Genomic DNA, 21,980 nt, shown 5'->3' with positions numbered 1-21,980 from the left:
AGCTGCGTCGAGGTCGGCGTTCAGATTGAGTCAACCAGCAAAAGCCATTTAGAGGAGGAAGAGTAATTTGGGACGATTACTCTTTCCTCTTCAAATGGCTAGACGACAAATATAACACTCGTTTGATCTATAACTTCTATAAATGTTATAAGTGTTGAGATATTATTCGCACAAGAGGCATAAATCCCATAAGAATTACCCACTCTTCCTTAAATGTTGAGGAGATAAGTGACATAATAACCACAGCACTTTCTCATTTAAATCGCCTACGCGGAAATGCCACCGTGTCATTTAAGTATAAATTCCTACTTCAATATAAATTATTTATTGATAGAACTACGTCTGAAGTTTTCCTATAATTTTATTATTATCTATTAATACTAAGTAAATAAAGTGGAATTTCCTTACCAAAATCAATCACTCATTTATTCTTTAATCATTTAAGAATTTAATAATTTCCATTATTTACCACAACTTTACCACAACACAATAACAATTAAACCATCATAGATGGTGATATCTGTTATGACCCAGCGTTAAAATCTTCGAGCGCTCCCAATGTTTTATTTACAAAGCTTCAACTTAAAAATAATAAAATCGTGGGTAATAAATGCTGCTTAGCACCTCGTTGATTAGATCTGTAACTTTAATTGCTTCAATAACCGTTGGCTTTGCCAACTAAAATCAAACTTAAATCAAGAAATCGTAAAGGCTTATCCCGTATATAAATCTCGTGATTGTGAAAATCACATTTTACACATTTACAATCGACGTTTTCCTCTTTCCATCGATTTCTATCAAATTACTTAAAGCGGTCATAAATTTCACTAATCGCTCCTCGTCCACCGTACTGAATCCATTCTCCATTGTGAGTGAACGTTAGTCTACATAAGTAAATGTCTCTTTGCTGCCGTTCTAATTGATGTTCACCTCTGTAAAACGCATCTTCTTATTTATTACGCTGTTACCAACAATTAATAGACACACCTTATATAGCAATTAAAGTGAAGTACCTTAGTATTATAAAATATGTAATGTTTGTTTATCATATATCTGTTATAGCCTTGTAAATCTAATCAACACTCATCGCATTTTAAATAGATACATTTTTTTTAACCTATTAAATGCAAAATTAATTCTCATAGACGTGAAAGTGTTAATACCATACGGTTCACGATGAGCGTTGAAAATGTTAAGGTAGCAGAGAAAACGTATAGGGAACGTTAATGAAAAATACACTTAAGTAAATTAATTATGAATCAGTATGATGCACTTTCGAAGAATATCAAACGGATTGCGTCATAGCGAAAATATGGATTCCCAAGCGTATTGTAAAATGGATCGGCGTGTTGTGGTCTACGTATGTTTTTCAAGAAACAGGTCTAATATTTTGAAAGGCCACTAAAACGATGAAGGGTAATAATATTCCGAAGTGGCACCCTTGGGATAATTTTCATATATAACTCCCATTACTTTGATTAAATTTTGCACGAACAAAAAACTATTGAATTAATATGATATGAAAATAATAAACAGACTTTGCAGAATTTGTATTTACTTGCTTTGGATTGAATTAAATATTATTTTGAATAATTTTTGAATATCCGAACAATAAAATATCAATTTGAAATTGTACAATTTTCGAAATTTTTAAGAAAATATTTAAGTTTACTTTAGAAAATTTTATATTTGAAACATTTAATTGGGATGAGTTAGGATAAGTAGGTAAAAGTTAATTTCCGATGAAATCAACAAATAATTATGAATCAAAAATTCTAAATGTTGCTTAAGTTTTACATATTTAATATTCATTTATAATTTGATAGTTATTGTGCTTAAGAACGAAAAGATTGAGTTATCAAGATCTATAAATTTGATATCAACTACACCTCACTGAAATGGCCACCGTGGTTCGAATCAGGACTTGTTACCAACTAAAGCATTTCTTTCTGCGATGAAAGGTAATGAAAAGATCAAGTTAAAAAAAGATTTTTGCATGACTTTTGAATTCTTCCTTCTTATCTTCTTTTCTGTTTTTAGAAGAAATGTGTCGTTAAGGTAATGCTACAGATTGACGTACGATCTCGTGTTTAAACTTGAAGAGACGAAAGACGATTTACAAAATGTGTTCCTAAAAGCACGAGGATAGTAGTACATTACGAAAAATTGTTTGGTTCACTTCTATAACAAATAGCTCTATACGAGTGTTTAGATGTTGACAAAGCAATTTCACGTCACAGCATTGACGTTTTCGATACGTAACATCTAGATAAAGCACTGTCTAAAAGAAAGCTTTAAGAGACCAACACAAAACAAAAAAGAATTGCGTATGATTAATGTAAAATGCCTATCGAGTTTACGTACGATTCATAACCTAAAGTATCTTGCTGGATACTATAACTCAAATTCATTTTGACAGAAATGCGAAATCTATAACAATGATCACTTTTGTGCTGGATATACCAAAATTACGTAAAATCTACCAAAAAACTAATTAGATTATGTGATTTGAAAACACTTTACATTTTCAGAATAATATGTCATGCACGGTTTCTAATGATATAATTCCAAAGCTTTCTTATAAGAATTATACAGGATGTATCCGAATGACTGCAACAAACTTCAAGGGGTGATTCTTTAGTGAATTTTAAGGGTACTTTGATATATGAACCATGGGCGACTTCGGCTCCCCTAAGGAGCTACACCCCTTCAAAAATGGCGGAAAATTTTGGTTTAATTTTTTTTTCTCAAAAACCATAAACGCTAGGAAAATGAAATTTGGGGATTATGTTTAACTCATAATAGGGCACGTTTTGACCCTATTTGTACACAACCAGGCTTTTGGAATGAAGTATTTATTGCTAAAGTAATTCCAACAAATGGTATGATACGTGATGATTTGTGGTTTTACTGTCTGTGCATTCAGTGTTCATAAATATGTTATCTACTACTAATCCAAGTTGTGTCGTTGGAAAGTTTAACATTTAACAAATTTATGTTGGTTTTGTATTTTGATAATGGTGCCATATTGTATTTGTATGTTTTATCCGTTGTGAACCCGTATCGTAACAACCTCATTTGGGGCAAGTACAGGTCAGTAATTTCTGTATTTTTGGAATAGAGGAAATGTGGCTATTTACGATGTTATAACTTTGTTCGTTTTTTTATATATTTTTTTTATATAAATGTGAAATTTTGCTCGTATGTTCGTCTTATTGTTACTAAAGACTCCAAAAATCAAAAAAGTTGCTTTGTACGGTTTCAGGTAATTGTATCCGACGTAGAACGTGCCACAATTTTGAGGCTGAGCCAGGCCAGGTGATTTAGAAGGAGATCGGAAAAATCACCGGAGTTTCCCGTAGAGGCATCCAATGCACAATCCGTCGTTATCGAGAAACGGGTAAAAGATTGCCGCGACTCCCACTATGGTCAAGCATGTCCGAGACAAGGTCTTCCAGAACTCCAAGAAGAGTCTCAGAAAAATGGCTAAGGATCTAAATATCAGCTGTGAATATGTGCACAGGATCGTCAAGCATAGCAGCATAAGGATTTGTAGCATCAAGTTCCAAAAACACTTTGACAGAACAGATGAAGGTTACTCGCCTTGAGAGATGTCGCGAAGTTCTGAAACACTGCTCAACGGTGGAGCTCAAATACATCCCTTTCACCGACGAGAAGTTATTCACGATTGAGCAAACATTCATTCGCCAAAACGATAGAATTCTCGCGCGAACGATTTAGGAAGCGACGCCACGTTTACTGAAAGATTGCGTTCCGTTCAGGTCATGGTTTGGAAGGCACCGCAGATTTTTGTGGATCAGAGTGTTAAGGTCAACCCCAAGAACTACCTTGATGAGATTCTAATGAAGGAAGTGCTTCCACAAAACTAACTTGTTGCCGGACCAATTTTTCAGCCACGATTACCTCCACGAAGTGACCCTGTATATTTCAACAGAACAACAGAATTAAACAATCAAATTGTAATGGGCTATGTTGATCATCTAAAAGCATTCCAATCAGTACTAGGAAACACAATCAAATTAAAAAGAAAAATTAGAAACAAATTTAGTTTCTCTAAACATTCAAAGTAGAAACTCTCAACATTAAAACGGACAGAATACAGTTTCGGGTGTCAATATTCGAGATTACTTCAATACATGTACAACAAATACCGTCATGTTTTTGTCAAGGATATAAGATATGATACATTTTCAAATCTTGAGTACGAAGATTGGTCAGAAATGTACACAATGCTGGAGTAGAATATTATGTAACTCTTATTTTTTAATTCAGCTCCAAAATTGCCTTTTGAGTATACCAAAAAAAATCCTAGTCATTTATGATATAACTCATTGTCAGAGAAGCGATATTTGTAAATAATTGCAATATATGTATGTTTGCTGCAAACCTTGATAAAAGATAACAATGGGTAAAAATATTATCAAAATGCCAGAAGACATTCGTTGTAGGCTGGTATCTGGTGGATATCAAACACAAGCTTTAAAGCTTTAGAAAATGACTAGTATAAGCTCAATAAATACAATTTTAATAAAGAAAATCCTAGTTGGTACAGCAGTTCTGAAAACAGGATAAACTGATTGACTCAACTACATATACGTTCAATAAAGAAACTATAACTGCAGCAAAGTGTAAATGCCAACAAGCAACCTGACGTACAACCTATGTTGTTTGCAATAAATGAACGTGTTTAATGCATCTTGCAAATTGTATCCATCTTCCGTCGCCCGTCACATCACTTTAAATGATGGTATGTATAGATCATTTTAAATACATAGATTAAAAACACAATGTGGGTAAATCTCATCAACACTTTGTCAAATAAGTGATATAAAAAATTGTATTTTAAAGAGCTTTAATTATAATTTACTCATTAAAATACAATTTAATTTGATGTTAATATCGTATAAAATAAAAAAAGCATTCATAAAATCCATAAAAACCATAATATAAAAATTACATAACACTCTGCCTTCCAATATGTTATTTATTTTTATTCAAAAAAATTAAACTGTCCAAAAACATGGGAACCTACGAATACTTTCAGTTACATAATTTAAAACACGTGCACTCCTCGCGTATCCTTACGAAATTGTCTTGAACAAATAAGGAGTTAAGTAGACAGCAAAGGATAATGACGGGTTTTCCTTTAAAAAATCATTCTCAACTTCAACGACAACAAGAGAGTAAAACGTCCGTGTAATTAGAGGCGTACGTGTCTTCATATATGATGCAAGTCGGTAAAACGAAAAGGGAGACATTTACCTGCTGTCACAAGTCTTTTTTGCTGGTGGTAATCTTGTTCCGTGTAGTAACCGGGCCATTGGTGGTGATGATGCCTTTCGGGAATCCATTGTCCTTGATGTTGTAAATTGGAAGAACTGCAATCAGGATAGGGCTGACTTCTGCCCGGATAGTCTGTTTCGGACACGCTCATGGATACGTATCCATAATTATCCCGAGGCCAAAATACTCCCGCAATTTTAACACACTATTTAGTACTTCCTAGTACTAAAAAAAATTTTTCTTAAAGAAGTTAGTGTTTTTCCTTTAATTTGTTTATTATTTTTTTTTAATATTCAATTCTTAATTGAAAAGCCTGAATCGTAGATTCCTTAAAAAATAAATAAACGGAAACGATCAATATAAACCGTTTTTTAAATTGATTTATGTTTCAAAAAGGATATCAATTTGAAAAACGTGAGCGTTTCACAATTTTTTTTATATCTCTTGAAAATTGTTATCGTCAAGAAGAAAGATATCTACGACCCCTGCAACTATGTAGGTATTTCGGCAAATTTTCGATTTCTTTTCAATATTTTAAACGATCAAGAGGAAACTTGAAATATTCGCAAACACTATTAAACGCGACTGTCTGGGGTGCTACACCACTTTGAACTGGCCTCCCCTAAGCCGGGATTGAAACGTGTACAACTTCTGAAGCATACCAACCTGCACGTGGCTGATCAGATCACGGTTCGAACAACGTGACTTAGCTCGTGTTGCTATAACACTGGCACATTTCAAGGAAGGAAATCTACCCAAACTGCCCCATTTTCTAAATTAATACAACTAACTATGTATATTTATTTCTTTTTCACCTTATATAATTTTTAATTAATATTTTCTAGAGATTAATCCCTTTAAACGTGATATTATAATAATCATACATAGAAATGTATTTCATATCATACAAAATTCCATATTAAAGAGTTACAATTAAGGGATAATATTCTGCAATATCTATGACCTTTCCCATCTACATGAACCCTTTGTTTTAAAAACATTGAGATAAACGTGTCACGTTTAACAGAACACGTTTCGATAGTCTGAAATGTTTTCGTTTAACGTGACATGAGGCCAAGGGTACTAAATTCTGTGTAGTAAATATGACACTGTGTTTTCGACGATTTCGAACAATATGACACGGTTTCGGTATGTTAGTTCAATTAATAAAGTGGTCGTACGTAATAATTAATAAATAACAGAAAATGGTGTTGTTTTAAATTATTATTTTTTTCTCTAATGTAATGAGGTTTTCCAATTAACTTCTCAGTTATTTACTTTTCATCTGATAATGTAGGAAATTACATTTAAGATTAATAAATCGAGAAACTAAACAAGCGAAAGTAATAGTGAACTGATTTTACGAAATATTTTTAAAACTTCTTTGAGTTATCTACAAGAAAATAGTTTTTGCTTTGATATGTAGGATTGTTTGTTGAAACAATAGGCGAGTTCAATTAAAGTGAAATATTTCACTATAAACCTGTTACTTTATCGAACAACAACTTCAAAAAGAAATAAGTTTCTCGCTTAGACGGCCTTTGTTTTAACAACTCGACCGCGGCATTTGCCTCAAAATAATTTTTGCCCCCTTCCGTTTGATCACGCACCGACCACTTTCTAACCAGATCGTACTCGATTCCATAAATATCCCACCATCTGATATAAATCGTACATAACCGCACATAAACACACTTCCGCCAAATCGATCATTACATTTTTCTCCTACAAACACTTTGCAATTGCTGCACCTATTCTATTCAAAATCCAACAAAAATATGAGAATGTAAAATTTTTTTTTGAATTTAATTCGAAATTCTTAGGAAACATATTTAGAACTAAAATTTGAATGAAATGAAATATTTAAAAGTATAATTTACTGAATTGGTATTGCTAAAAGGTTTTTTGTGACTCAAATCAAATCAATCAAATTTAACTTATGTCATGTCAAAACACAAAAGTTCAGTTATAAATGCAGTTATAAATCACTGTGACAAGTCGGTGCATTGTTTAGTTTTCGGTCCTTTGAATAGAATTCAAGAGTAACACGATAATATGTGCAGGTGAATTACTAGAATTATTACTGGACTTTAAAAGTTGTGTTTCATAGAATATCATTTTGTTTAATAGTCTAAATACTGAATTCAAATTGCTGTAGAAGTATTTCAAAAAGTTAGTGTTACCATGTATGGTTTCTATGTATTATTATTAACAGCACAATTTTAATATTTGCTTCCTCATTTTCATTAGAGCATTAACCTGCGGACAAAAATTACCAATACAATTCTCATGATTTAATCACAATTATCATAACGGTTATCTTTCTGAAATTACATCCTGCCCTTTGGTTAGAACGCAGATGCTAGATCTCCTCGTCTCGCATTATTTGATGATTCTAGAGACTCAGATGGTAGTTGTGCCCAAGATATCCGAAAATCAACCCTCCTCTCAATCCTTGTATTGCTCGTAGATGATAAACAGATTTTTTCAATATCAAATTTCGTGGACGTTTCATGTTTTGGAATGACAGACGTAGTTTAAAGGATGACTGCAGCACAAACTATTTAATGGTAGTTATAAAGTTATAGGGAGTCAGAACCTTCAAGAAGACAATTTCACCCAAAGTTTTTCATTTTGCCAATAAATAATTATGCAGATATTTTCGAATTCAGCATCCCTTCTCATAGTTTGAGAATCACTGCTTGATGTATTGTAAGTCGTGTTGGGGATATTGAGACTTAATGTTTGGAATTTGAGGTTGTCTTGCCAAGATGCCAATGACTAAGAATTCAGATTAGACGTGTTTGGTTCTAACAGTATGTTGGCATTGATTTGAATCAAGATGATTTCAATTTTGTCCATTTATAATATTGTAACTACATATATTACCTTTGGATATTAGTAATTAGAACTTGAACACGTTTAAACAGTATTAACCCACATTGCTATACATTGCTATATATGTCAAAAGAACTTGTGTATTAAAAATAGTGTATTGCAATAGTTCACTTTTCAATGTATCTGTTGTACCAAGTTCAGTTTTCCACCAATTTTGCAAGTTGGGTTACTTGCACGAGTTAATCTGGACTTTAGCAGGTACCCTTGTTACTTCTTTTCGACTAATTTTGCAAAGTTGAAGTGATTAATCCTTCAAACTACTAATTATTTTGTACAGGAAATTATGGGAAACTTTTTCTAATAATGATTCCAAGAATCTTTTATCACTGATTAAGTAATAAACAATATGGCTCCATATATCGCTCATATTTCATTAATCCTCAACATGGGATGATAATTTATAATAAATATCATCTGTTAATATAGGGTCTTTTTTTATTCCTCATCATCCCAATATCTCGATATTCTGTAAAACAAGCGGACACGTCTACCTGCGTAATTCCTGTTATTATGGGTTCTTTTTGCAAACAAATCTGCGATTGCGGGGAACACATAGTAAGCTTATTCGTGCTGCAATTCCATGGTTCACTTCGCAGTTCGCCAAAATATTCAAGGCTGCACAAGGTTTTAATCACCTGAACGTAAGAGATATTTGAAATAAAATTCTTTCTCTATAAACGAACTGCTATGACTAATTCGATTTTGTAAGGAAGTAGACTATCTATTAGGAAATTATTGTTTCAACGCAATAGTTTGAAATGTTGATTAAGATAATATTAAAATGTAATATAATTAAATATAGGGTCTATAAACAGGCTTCTAGCTTTACATCTAATAGGGCGTGTAGTGACAAAATGGAGAAATTTATCTAAAGAAATTAATGTACCCAGGATACCCGAAAATCAACCCTCGTCTCAACACTTGTATTGCTCGCAGATGATAAACAAAATTTTTCGTTGAGCGTTTTTTCAGGCTTTTCCCATTCTATCTCTGAAATCTTATATCTAAACACCGCCTCAATTTCGAAGGACGTAGTAAGAATATCGAGATCTAATATCTCCATTGTTACAATTAGCTCCAGCTTTGTGATCTAATCTTCTAGAACTTCCCAGAATTTGTTGCCAAAGGCGCTCCTAATTGGTTCTAGTTCTCTGCTAATTTTATCAGCAAAGCCTGGGATACTGCTAATAAAGGTCTAAATATTGCTATTGGAAAGCTACCAATTGCTTGCAGGATAATGAATACTTCTGGATAGATACTGCTGACAATAAGGATAAGGATAGATACAATATGGTTAGGATGAAGAATAAAATTTATTGAATTCGGTGCTACATATGTTTCGATTTTTTCAAAAATCGTCTTCAGGCACGACGTCGTAAACTTAGGGGTTGCACTGCGCAAGTATAGAATTCAGAGGGTACATCAAAACAAATTTTTCATTCTTTTTGTTCAGCAAAAAAATATAAAAAATATATGGAATATTAAAGAAAAGAGGAAACCAAAATCAATAGTTTAAAATGAAATACGATTTTAAAGTCGAAAAAAGAAAAAATATAAAAATAAATTAAAAAATAGATTCTCTCTCTTTACAACATGTCAGCAAAAACAAAAACAAAGAAAATTCCAAAAACAGAAAACGTCCATTAATGAAGACGGCATGTTGCGGAGAGGTATAGAAGATAGATAGATAGGTATAGAAGATAGATATAGAAGATCAGGTGCTTCTTGCAACAGGCTAGACACTGTTTGTAGAAATTTGATTAGGTAATAGAAGACTACCTACTGTTAGCAGAAGACTAGATACTGAAACCCTAAGACCTGCATAATGCTTATTGAAGAGTGGATACTGCTTACAAAGAACTTGACACTGTTTCCAGAACATTAAGTACTGGAAGATGAGACATTGCTTATAGAAGACTACTAACTGCTTGCAGAAGGTTATATACTGCTAATGAATGGCTAGACAGTGCTAATAGATAAGGAGAATAACCATTAAAAGCCTACATGTTAGATTAAAGTTGAGGTTTTTTCAAAAAATTTCCTGGAACAAGTTAATCCTTGACAGCATGTCCAAAATGATTTCTTTTCATGTTTCTTTGTCTTGATTTGTTCGTTTTTTTTCTATACTGGGACTTTATCCATCCTATTTTTTTTACATTTCAGAACACTTCCCAATGATAGCCAGTATGATTTTACATTATGCTTGGGAACTCCAGTGATTGCTACAAACCAGACCAGACTCCCATCAATCAGAGCAAATACTTTAAAAGCATTAAACCGCAATTTTAATAATATTGTAACTGATAACATTTAATTTAAAACGTCAATAAAATTGATAGAATTGTAAGTATCTCCAATTGAAAAATGTTGCAAGAAATATTTACCTTTACATTCTCAGTCTTTAAGCTCAGCTATTCAATGCTCTCAATAATTAATATATTTCAAAATATTATATCTTTGTAGACTTATCAGGTAAATGTCTACTTGCACACAAACAATTTGTTTCAAATCATTTGGTGCAAATTGAATCCAAAAGAAACGCAAAACCCTGCAGATATTGTTACTCATGGTGCTTCGGCATCAAATTTGAAACTTTGTACTGATTTCATGATCTTCAGTGGTTCAGAACGAAAGAATAGAGTTGGTCTAATACTTCCACGATAATAATAATGTTCTACGAGAACGATTTCGTATCTAAATTAATAACGTTAATTAACGCAATATCGGAAATGGGAATCAGGAGGAATTTGAGACAGAAAGGTAATCGAAGAATTCATATTACAGCTTCACAACCATTCCTTTTGAGTAAGAGTGATGTTTTGGTTAATAATAAAGTCATAGTTTTACATTCACTTTCCAAGAAATTGCTATATCTGAACATTTTAATGTTAATCCAAAAAATAGTAAAACTTACTTAACTTTAATAGTTTGCGTCTCAAGCACTAAAAGTGATTTTCCAAAATTTATCCATTAGAAACTAGATACTTTAGGTAATAATTAATGAAATTTTAAACCAATTTATGTTTATGATAGTCGCTATATCATAAGAGATGAAAATTACAATGTTGATTAAAAGAACTCAAGAATCAAAATATTCTACCAGGATTCATCTTTACGTTCTGGTGCAAACCGAAGTTCCTTTAAGTACCTAAGCGTTTGATTGAATGAGTCCAGAACTGAAAACAATGTTTGTTGAATCATATGCATATCAAGGCAGAAGATATGGGTCTGATCATTAATGTGTACTCTCCATCACTAGGTCAAAGAGTAAACGATGAAGTTGGGGCTGCCATCGGCATACCATTATCGATACACACGTGACTGATATACTTTCTTTGTAGTCTATTGAGTCTGTCAAATGTCTCTAAGAATTATTACCCTCTTTGCGTCAATCCCTATACAGTAGTAGAGCTGTAGGGGTTAGAGGCGGAAACACTTCTCACTTTTTCTTCCCCTAATTGTTTTCTGAATTAGAACAAGCCAAGAATCTTTGTATGATATATAAATGTGGTTACTTTAGAAAAAGCTGGGATGTTGGATATTGAATGAAAATTGCTTAAAAGGTTATACATTTTAATTTATATATACGCACGATGAAAATCTATTTGATAGTAGGAAAAGTCGCTGTCTTAAAGGAGATATAATAATTAAACCAGGTAAATAAAAAAACAAAGGTGTAATTATGTTCAATTAACGGTTGGTTGTTTAATTTCCGCACCATCCGCAACCACAGAAGTGAAACGAGAACCCTTCACGAAACAGACCGACTTCGCATTAACCGTGGTGAAAGAAACCTGAAAAGAATTGTAATGGTCTCTAACAATGTGGATGTTTTGATTCAATCGTCGAGAACCACTTACAGCGTTTTTTTGTTGGAAAAAATACACAAACATCATATTACACTGAAAAGTTTGTCAAAATCTGAAAATTTTTTTATAAAAATTGGTTTTTGTACAGAATGAACTAGAAATGCACTTTCTTTCATTGAAATCAATTTTATCTTTATGTTATTCGGAATAAGAACTTTATAAGCGTTGATGTCAGACATTTCTTGTCGTGCTCTTAAACGTTATGGGGTTTCAACAAGAAAAAAGTCTTCTATCTTAGAACTATCTGTTCAAACTCGCTGCTTCGTTCCGTGTGGTTGCCATTTCACTGCGACGCTATATAAAAGTGAAAGTTGCCCCGGCGGTGCAAACGTAGGCGTCCGTGTTCTGGTGTACAAAACCATATGTTAAAATGCTAAGTTATGACTACTTTCATCGCAGCCGATCGTTTTAAATTTATCCTTTTTTTGCGTTAACCGTACCCCTTGGCTTGCGGGATTGTGCCTATTTTTCAACAGTTTGAGAAGAGGTCCGGGTGAAGAGAAGAAGGAAAGCACCGGAAGTTTCTCGTTGTAGACCGTTTTTCGTGGTACAACTTTCATTTTTTTCGCGTTCTTATTGACACGCTTTTACTAATTTATTTACGCCTTTAATTAGATATCGTTGTCAAAAATTCGCACTGATTATTTTTATGGAGTGAATAAATTGGGGAATGGATTTCTTCGGAATTTGGTATACAGTTACTTTAAGAAGTGACAGATTATTGTGGTTTACTGAAAAAATGTCTTTTCAAATTAATTTAGGTACATTTAAAACATTTTAATTGAAATCGTAAAGGTAATGAAATTGTAATAATCATAAGGAAGCTTCATAATTAAATAATTGTGACTTTTATGAAAATTGTTGAAATACCATTTTCCATTTAAAGGTTGGTTAAAGGCTCATTGTATTGTTGTAAATAGTTAATAGTTATTTTATATGCACGAACACGTTTGATTAAAATTATTACTTAAAATATTATTTTATTTGTCAATAAACGCCATTCTATATTAAATTTAATAACTTTTATTTATTGTGATAAACTAAAAGTGAATTTATATTTTATTTAATTCATCGTATAAGGAATTTGCGACATACCGGACTAATTATTCAAGAAACCAGACATAATTTCCTTCAGGTGGAAAAGAGGCAAACAGAATTTCAAGCGCATATACAATTCAAATCATTTCCTCATATAAATAATGTATTTCGTAATTAATTAGAAATTGTCCGAGGTGGCACATATACGAGTTTAAAAGCAAATATGCACGAACTAGTTATTAGTGGAAGCGATAATTAACGTAAGCAATTGGCCTCCCTTGAGAAATATTGATAAGCTTTACTCATGTCATTATCGACAAGAAACAAAAAGTGGTTTGTTATATAAAAAGAATAAAAAAATCAATGTCGTAGTGGTATTATTGATGGAAAATCTTTTTCTAAATTAATTTCTTATGAATTGTAAAGTACCTTGTTTTACGTTTATTAAAGTATCTTATACAATAAAGGTCAATTTTCGTTGATTACTTTGTGTAAGTAGTTAAAGAGGTTTTTCCGCGTATTTATAAAACCATATTTATGTTGCATAAGCTTAATGGTGCAGGTGAATCTTTTTTTAGTTGCCTCATCCCTCAACTCTCACGGATTTTCCAAATCTTACAGGTGATTACATAAAAAGAAATTTAATTTGAATTGCAAGTTTTGAAAAAAAAACATTGTTAATTATTGTGATATAATACAGGGTAAATCAAATGAGTAATCTTGATAATAGTTTGCTCATTATAAACACGAAACTTCTAAAATTTAAAAAATAACAACGCATTAAAAGATTATGAGTTATTAATTTTGTAGCTTAGGAAAGTTCTGGAAAAGAAGATTTCATCCCTATAGCATTAATCCCGCCGAATTTAAACGATTTTGAAAGGTTACTGCTAAATTAGGAGGATGGAATTAAACGAGACACAAAATTTGATGAGATAATTTGCTTTTTCGAACAAAATAATTCATTGCACAAGATAATTAAAAGGGGTTGGATTACAATTTTTGCACGATTAATGATTCTTTAAAACGGTAGCTTTAAAATTGATTTATAATCATTTTAAATGCTATAGACAAGGTTTTAAGGCCCGGTTCATAAGCTTATCAAATTAATTTAGCTTCAACGTAGATTTCAAATTTAAAGAGACGCTAAAAGGATCTAAAACAGGACAAACGATGATCTTGCTATAATGTCTTAATTAATCTACTGTTTTAAACTTTCAACTTGAATCAACTTCTCGCTGAGTTTACAATAACTGTTGAAATCTTCGTAAAAGATGTAGAACAAATGGCTTACCATGAACTCTCAGTTTTCCTGGCTCCAGTAATATGGAGTGTACTTCATTCAAGAACTTACGAGTACAACAATAAATTGTAATTATGGTGAAGAAAATGCTGTACTCGTATAAATTTACGAGCGAAAAGAAGTTATAAATTGAGACTGTAGTTATATAGCTAAATATAACATCAACCGAAACTTAATGCACAGAGATAGAAAAGATTTATGTAAGAAAAAATAACAATAGGAATAGCTGAATGGGCCGTATGTTCCTGGATAAATGGAAGGAAATAAGAGTATGAGGAACTTGTTTTAGTATATTATGGTTAAACTTCGTTAAAGATGAATTAATATTATAGATCACTATCCCAGAAGTTACACTTTGACCCACAATGGAAGTGCAAAGAAGAACAGTGTGAACTTTATAGTAACATCTGGTGTCATCAAAGAACTTAACATAAATTTATAAATGGGTGATAATATACCTAATCTTTAAAAAGAGGAGATAAAATATATAAAAAAGGAAGAGGATAATTGCAAGCAGTACTTCTATGCTCAAATTTAGCTGTGCATAACCTTACAATTTTGGATGTTAAATTGGTTAAAGTGACTGTGGAAGCAAACAAGTCGCGACAATATATCTCCATTGTGGAAGACAAGTTGGCACATTTCCAACCTGGAGAGGCGTTAATTTTTTAGTTATAGGTACCACTTGAAACTGTAATGTAATTTTATCCAGTTCTTTGGTTCATTTTTCTACGTGTTACAAAGTAAATATTGTCCAAAAATATTAAAACACAGTCTCAGCATCACAGTGGATAGGCAAAAAGACGTTATTAAGCATATGCATGGTCTATGAAGACATAATAAAATGTGAGTTCAAGTTTGTAAACAACTTGCAACTTGTTGTATCAAACTTGCGGGCTGGCAACTTCTTCTTATTAGACAGATACGATAGGAAAATAATGTTACGATGAAACACCTGAAAAAAGAAGGTCGAAAATTTGAATTTCTAAAAAATCGCAACGTTGTCTGAATAACATGTACTATGTGTTTCGTATATGATTTAAATACCGTTCTAGTCACAGATCCCGTCATGTCAGTTTTTAATAAAATTTATCATCAAAAATATCATTTCTTGTATTTTCTTTAGTGTATATTACCATAACATCTCAATCTTTACTCACGTTATCAGAATTTGTATTTTGCAACTGATTATAAGTTTATGAGAAGAGTTAAAATGAGATAGTTTCGACTCCAAGCTGGGGAACCTCGGAAGTCTGAGCAAGCCTGTGGAAGACTGCGGTAACTAATTCCAGTGGGAGATTGGGTCAGGACTGACAAGAGTGGAAAAAATGGCCCATCGAAAGGAGGGTTCAACAATGAGCCAACAATTTATTACATTACATAGATTACATATCAGGTAGGCGGATCAACCAACTTTGCACCGCGAGCCTAAAAATCTATTGTACCTCGATAGATAACGTTATCAAATTTCACCGTACAGTCCATTGCTGTTAACCAACATTAATACCTTGCTCGGTGAAAAGTCATTCAGTTTCTATGGAGAGATAAACTGCGACCCAAAAATTGAGAATCAGAAGAGCTGTGGCATAAAACATGCTCAACCGTCTCCTCGTCCTCCGCACACAGTCGGCATTCAACATCGTCAGCCAGACTCAATAAGTTGAGGTGTGTTTTTAATCGGCAGTGCCCAGTAAAGACACCCATTAGAACTTTAATGCTGCCACGAGCAAGTCCTAAAGAGCCAACAATCCATTTTGGTAAAAAAATGTGGTTGCGAAACTTGAAATGAAGCCTCGGAATAAATAGTTCCATTGGCGACGGAAACGGCAAGCGAAGGAGGACTATGAAGTAAGTACATTTGATGTAAGAACATTAAACAAAATGGGAGTACAGCAGTTCTTACTGGATAAAATGAAATAATATAAGTTGGCAATAGCGGCAATACAGGAAACTCGATAACTGAATGTTTACAGTGTACTGCACAGCGGCAAGAAGACAAATCTGAAGGAACTGTGAGTGGCATTCATAGTGAACAACAGAATAAGATCGCTTATAATGGACTTTAAACCCATAAGTAAAAGAATGTAAAAGCTATACGATTCATCCCTAAAAAATGACATCCAGCAAATAATCGGAGATATGAATAGAATATCTGATTAATTTTGTGGCAGCGAAAAATATGGTAATAAGCTCAACATTTCTCCATCGGGATATAAACAAGACGTTATGGAGGTCACTAGATGGGAATACATATAATCAAATAAATCACGTACTAATAGACAAATGAACAGCTACCAATATGATGTAAGAACAAAAAAAATGGAGCCTGGTAATCACTATCTAGTTCAGGTAAAATTCAAGTAGTGAATTAATAGCAAACTACAATGGAAGGCCCAGAAGCAGGAGAAACATAATCGAAGAGAGATCGAAGGAACCAATTGTACAGGAGAATCGGAGGGGGGAGATATGGAGAGTATTACAAGCGGAACGCGATGGGACACGACTGCTGGATGTAGCATGGAATGAGGATAGTGATGGTAGGGGCGGCAAAGGAGGATTCACAAATGGCTCGAAGAGGGAATCATAGTTCGACAAGGAGTGTGGGGAGAGTATTCGAAAGAGGAACGAAGCGTATAGAATAAAGATAGACAGATAGAGAGAGCACACGAATGAGAGATAGGCGAGAAGAACTGTTGATAGCAACTGTTTTGTTTATAAAAGATGACATGAAAATGACCAACTTTTGAACATGGAAAAGCACTTCAATTAGCGCATCCTATGTTCAAGAATTTGTAGCGCATCCTGTGTGAGTGGAAGATACCAGTGAAGATTATAAGACTGATCGAGCAACATTATTAGCATTCAATATTACTTAAGGACTAAAATATGGGGATGGGCTGGCGCCAACGTTGTTTAATCTAGCATTCAAACTAATAAAATTAATCAGTACAGCTAGTGGACTATGCGGACGACATTAACCTGTTGAAAAACAGCATAGACGTATTCGAGGGGAAGATCCTAAGAAGGATTGTAGACCTAATATGTAAGAATAATATATATATGGTAATGCGTAATGCTTCACGGATGGAGAAGTATGTGTTGTTGTGGCCGATCCGAGATTTCATCCGTTCTTCCTGTTGGTTCCCTTTGGAAAGGGACGGACGTTTCCACAAGATCTCAACAGGCATCTTCGGTGCGTTGTTGTAGTCTACTGTCGGCAGACTGAGTATACAAGAAAATCCAGACATTGCAATGGACAGGACATGTGATCACGATATAAAAGGGAAGCATACCGAAGCAACTGCTTAAAATAGGAGAATATAGGGAGCGAAATCTATTAGAAGGCCGAGAGCAAGATCAGGGAGAATGTGACGTACAGGGTCATCAGGGATATGTTTGAATCCAAAAATTGGAGGAGGCATAGCATGCATAGATAGGCGTAGAGTCAAAAATTGAGGGAAGCCAGGGACCGATAGTGGTCTGTGAATAGATTGAGAAAAACACAATAAGGTTCAGGACGTGTCTTAGCTATGTAAAGATATTACTAGACACTCTGGATGATATTTTGAAAGAGTTGGATGATGGGAAACAGACTTCATTATCTCGAATCGATTATTCCATAGATATATAGATATATGCAGTTTGATCATTCTGCTGTTGCTTTGTTATCCAACTATTTATTGGAGCGACAACATACTGTTATTTTGCACAGAAATGTTTCGTGTTTAGTGAGCCCATGGAACGAATATATGTGTTATACACAAGATTCCATTTTGTTTCATCAGATAGAGAATTCAATTCTCTCCAAATCTACATCTTTATATCTATTGAACTAACATATTAGATAACATTAACTTCGTAATAATTTCACTACAAAACTCCAAACGTACCAAAAGAAGAAAATCAACCTTTTGGGCAAATAAATGTCGAAATGTTTGTACAATCTCAGCTTTACAATGCTGATGAGACTGGCCTTTAATGGAATGATTTGAAAATTCAAGAAAAGAAACTACGTTATCTTTATTTTATGCTAACGCTTTTAAATCGCATAGTTTGAACCTTGCCATCGATGGAAAATCTCGTAAAGCAAGAATTTTTTATAATAAATCTCTCAGTATAAAGAACTCTCAAAAGGTATGGTTCACTACAAACATTTTCAATTATATCAAAACCACGGCGAAGAAGCATAATGAAATACGTGAAACTAATCACACCGAAAGTTGACTACATCATTGAAATGTTTGAGCAATCTGAATAAAACCTCAATTTGAAGCAAGATAAAATTAAAAATTTTAGGGTAAAAATAAAAATTTTTTGACCATTTCCCATTTTTGTTAAAAACTTGGTTTTCATTGACGTATGGAAATAAATCGAAACATTAATTCTGCATTAAGGTGTAATCAAAGGTGTAATTAATTGTGTTTAACACAATATTAATAAAATATTCAATCAAACTTTGATGTTATCAAATCAAGATTATATGCGTCAACTTAAATTAAAAATGTAATAATTGAACATTAATCTATCTATGGTGATCTTAAAACGCATCATTTTTAATATGATATTAATTGAACGTTATACGCTAGATAGCGTCACTTTAACAGAGACGATTTTATAAAGTTCACCGATATTTGAAGAAAACTGATTTTCCGAAATAATAAAATGTAGAAAATTTTGTTTAGGATTTGATGTAAAAATAACACAGAATTTCCGAAAAGATTAATATGCAGTGCTAGTATTTTTTTTTGTTCTATTCCTGTAACAAATTTTGGTGTTGCCAATAAATATTCGTTTAAAAGATTTTTTTAGTTTTTCTGTTTATTTTTTTTGTGCCATTTTTCCCACTCGCAGTTCTGTTACGTTTATCAACTTTTCATATTAAAATAAAAAGTATATGTTGCTTATCTCTTTAAACCGAGTGGGTTAAAAAAAAGTGAAAAAATCAAGACTGGAAAGAAATATGTCGTAATCGATAACAATTTTTGAGAATTCTTAACTAATATATTGAAGCTACCTAAGTAGTGAAAAGAATTTATTTTTCATTAAATTCAATTATATAAATTTTCAAAAAAAGTTATACAATTTCGTCAATCGATATAAAACCTAAGTAATCCTCTTTGTTCTCAAACCAAAAAAAAAAAAGAGAAAGAATCTTCTTTTCCATTCGCCTCTCGTCAATCCAGAAAACTCACCTGAAACAAAACAAATCATGAAAAACTTCGTTAACACCCAAATTGAAAATAAAATCAGCCGGCAATTTTAACGTTCGAATAGGTAAATTCGTTCAGGTTTAAATATAAATTGATGTGTCTCATATATTCACGTGGTGTTTTGTATGTGTGCGGGCTTGGATATTTTAGCGTTAGGTATTTTGGGCTCATTGTCTATTCCATACTAAATAAAACAAGTTCGCCGAGTGAGATTTCGAAGTCACGCGCCGATCAACGTGGGTCGCGAGCTCACGTGAATCGCAACATGGTGTATGTTTGGTAGCCATCGTTGCCATGGGGACTAAAAAGCTCGCGAAATGCCACGCTACCGTGACACCACTCGAGATTTAAACTGTTATCGCTTCTCTTAAAAGTATCACGTTTCTCGTTTGTGTTTCTATTAACCGGATTATATATTTTTAGAGAGATATGAATGCTGTTATAGTTAATTTAATACTAGAAATTGATAATAAATCAGAAACGGTTATGCAACCAAAATTACAACGAGTTAGGTGTAGTTACATATATAAAAATTATTTTAAAGTATTTTTTTTATTTAATTTGGTTATATAAAATTTGTTACGGGTCTGTATGTGGTACGAATCTGTTCAAATATTATTATTAAAAAACTGGAAAAAATTACTTATTTTTTTACAGTGACTATGTTAATACATAATTAATCAAAAATGAGCTTTAAATAGATCATAATTATTATACTACTTGGAGTACTTGGTAAGTTTCCTGTATAAATAAAAAACGTAAAGTCCTTCATTACTTTGTTTTAAAAAATAAGGTCATAACATATGACCTTTTTAGCAATCTGAACCTATCTATACCAATCTGAAGAGATTATAAGATATTTTAGCAAATTAGAAATGTACAAAATAACTTTAAATACCTTGACTTTTAACGACGTTTTTGTTTATGATAACAATAAATATAATACATAGACGATCTTAACCCAACAAACTTTAATCGATAGCGTAATATCTTATTAACAAAAATTATTCACAATGAACCCAATAAATATATCTATAATCCAAACATAATAATAATAAGAAGAATGTAAGAAAATAAGGGGGAACTGAAGGAGGCTAAGAAGATTAGGGAGTTGAAAGAAGAAAATGAGGTATGGAGATACTTAAAGAGGAGGAGAAAGGGAAGAGAGGAAGTCAGCAGAGATATACAAATGACGGAATGGAGAACCTACTTCATGGGATTGTTAGGAGGGATGGAAGAGAGAAGTATGGGAGAGGGAGAGCGAGGAGTGCAACAGGGGAGAGGAGATAACACTGGAAGAAGTGGAAGCAGTGTTGTGGGGACTGAAGAGGGGAAGCGCGTCAGGAGAGGATGATATCCAGAATGAGGCATGGTTGGAGGAGACGGAGACAGTGAAGAAGAAGCTATGGAAAGTAATAAATGACGTATGGAAAGGGGAAGGGTTTCCAGACAGATGGAGGATGGGTATAATATGCTCACTGTATAAAAAGGGGAGTAAAAGGATGGTGAGCAATTGTAGACCGAACACCCCACTACATTTAAAAAATATGCGAAGGTACTGCTGAGGAGATTGGAAGAGGAAATGGAGAGGGGAGAGTTGTTGCCGGATTGGCAGGCCGGATTCAGGAAAAGGGGTAATTGACAATATATACATATTGAAACACCAGGCAGATAGGGAGTTGAACAAGAAGGGAGGAAAGTTGTTTGCGTTGTTCATAGACCTGAAGGCGGCATTTGATAAGGTGGATAGAGGGAAGATGTGGGAGGAAATGAGGAGGAGAGTTATCACAGAACAGTTGATAGAGAGAGTGAAGGAGACGTACAGGGAGACAATGACCAAGGTTAATGTGGGGGAAGTGTTAAGCGAGGTATTCTCGACTACGAAGGAATTGTTAGGGAACAAATGGGTGGGGTGGTAATAGGAGGAACAAAGGTGCACGCGTTGGCGTATGCGGATGATTTAGTGGTCGTGGCTAGAGAGGCGGTGGAGATGATGAGGTTGCTGGAGAGATATTTTAAACAAAGATCATGAAGTTCTACAAAGGGGGGAGAAGAAAGAGGGAGGAATAGAGGTGGTAGGAGAGAGATATAGAGGAAGTGAAAGAGTACGTACCTAATATGGGTTCTCGGAAAGTAATAAGGTCGGGTAGCACGTGAGGGCGATGGCAAAAATAGCTAACAGGGTGATGGGACAGGTTTGGGGATGGGGGGAGAAAACATTCGGGAAGTATGTGGGAAAAAGAAAAATTATGTTTGAGGGCTTGGTGAGGAGCACAATGATGTACGGCGCAGAAGTATGGGAATGGAGAGAACAAGGATTGCTGGGGTATGTACAAACGAGGTATGTAGTGACTCCAG

The 21,980-nt window shown here is 33.5% G+C and overlaps 1 protein-coding gene across 1 annotated transcript in view; it reads right to left on the bottom strand.

Annotated features, from left to right (window-relative positions):
- Nucleotides 1–21,980, bottom strand: part of LOC111423025 (PAR-domain protein 1) — a 172,078-nt gene that overhangs the window by 103,124 nt on the left and 46,974 nt on the right. The gene's annotated exons all lie outside the window — the stretch shown is intronic.

Source organism: Onthophagus taurus, chromosome 1 (assembly GCF_036711975.1).
Source record: "Onthophagus taurus isolate NC chromosome 1, IU_Otau_3.0, whole genome shotgun sequence".
NCBI lineage: Eukaryota > Metazoa > Arthropoda > Insecta > Coleoptera > Scarabaeidae > Onthophagus > Onthophagus taurus.
Note: the sequence above shows the minus strand (reverse complement) of the source record. Positions and strands in the feature narration are given on the sequence as shown.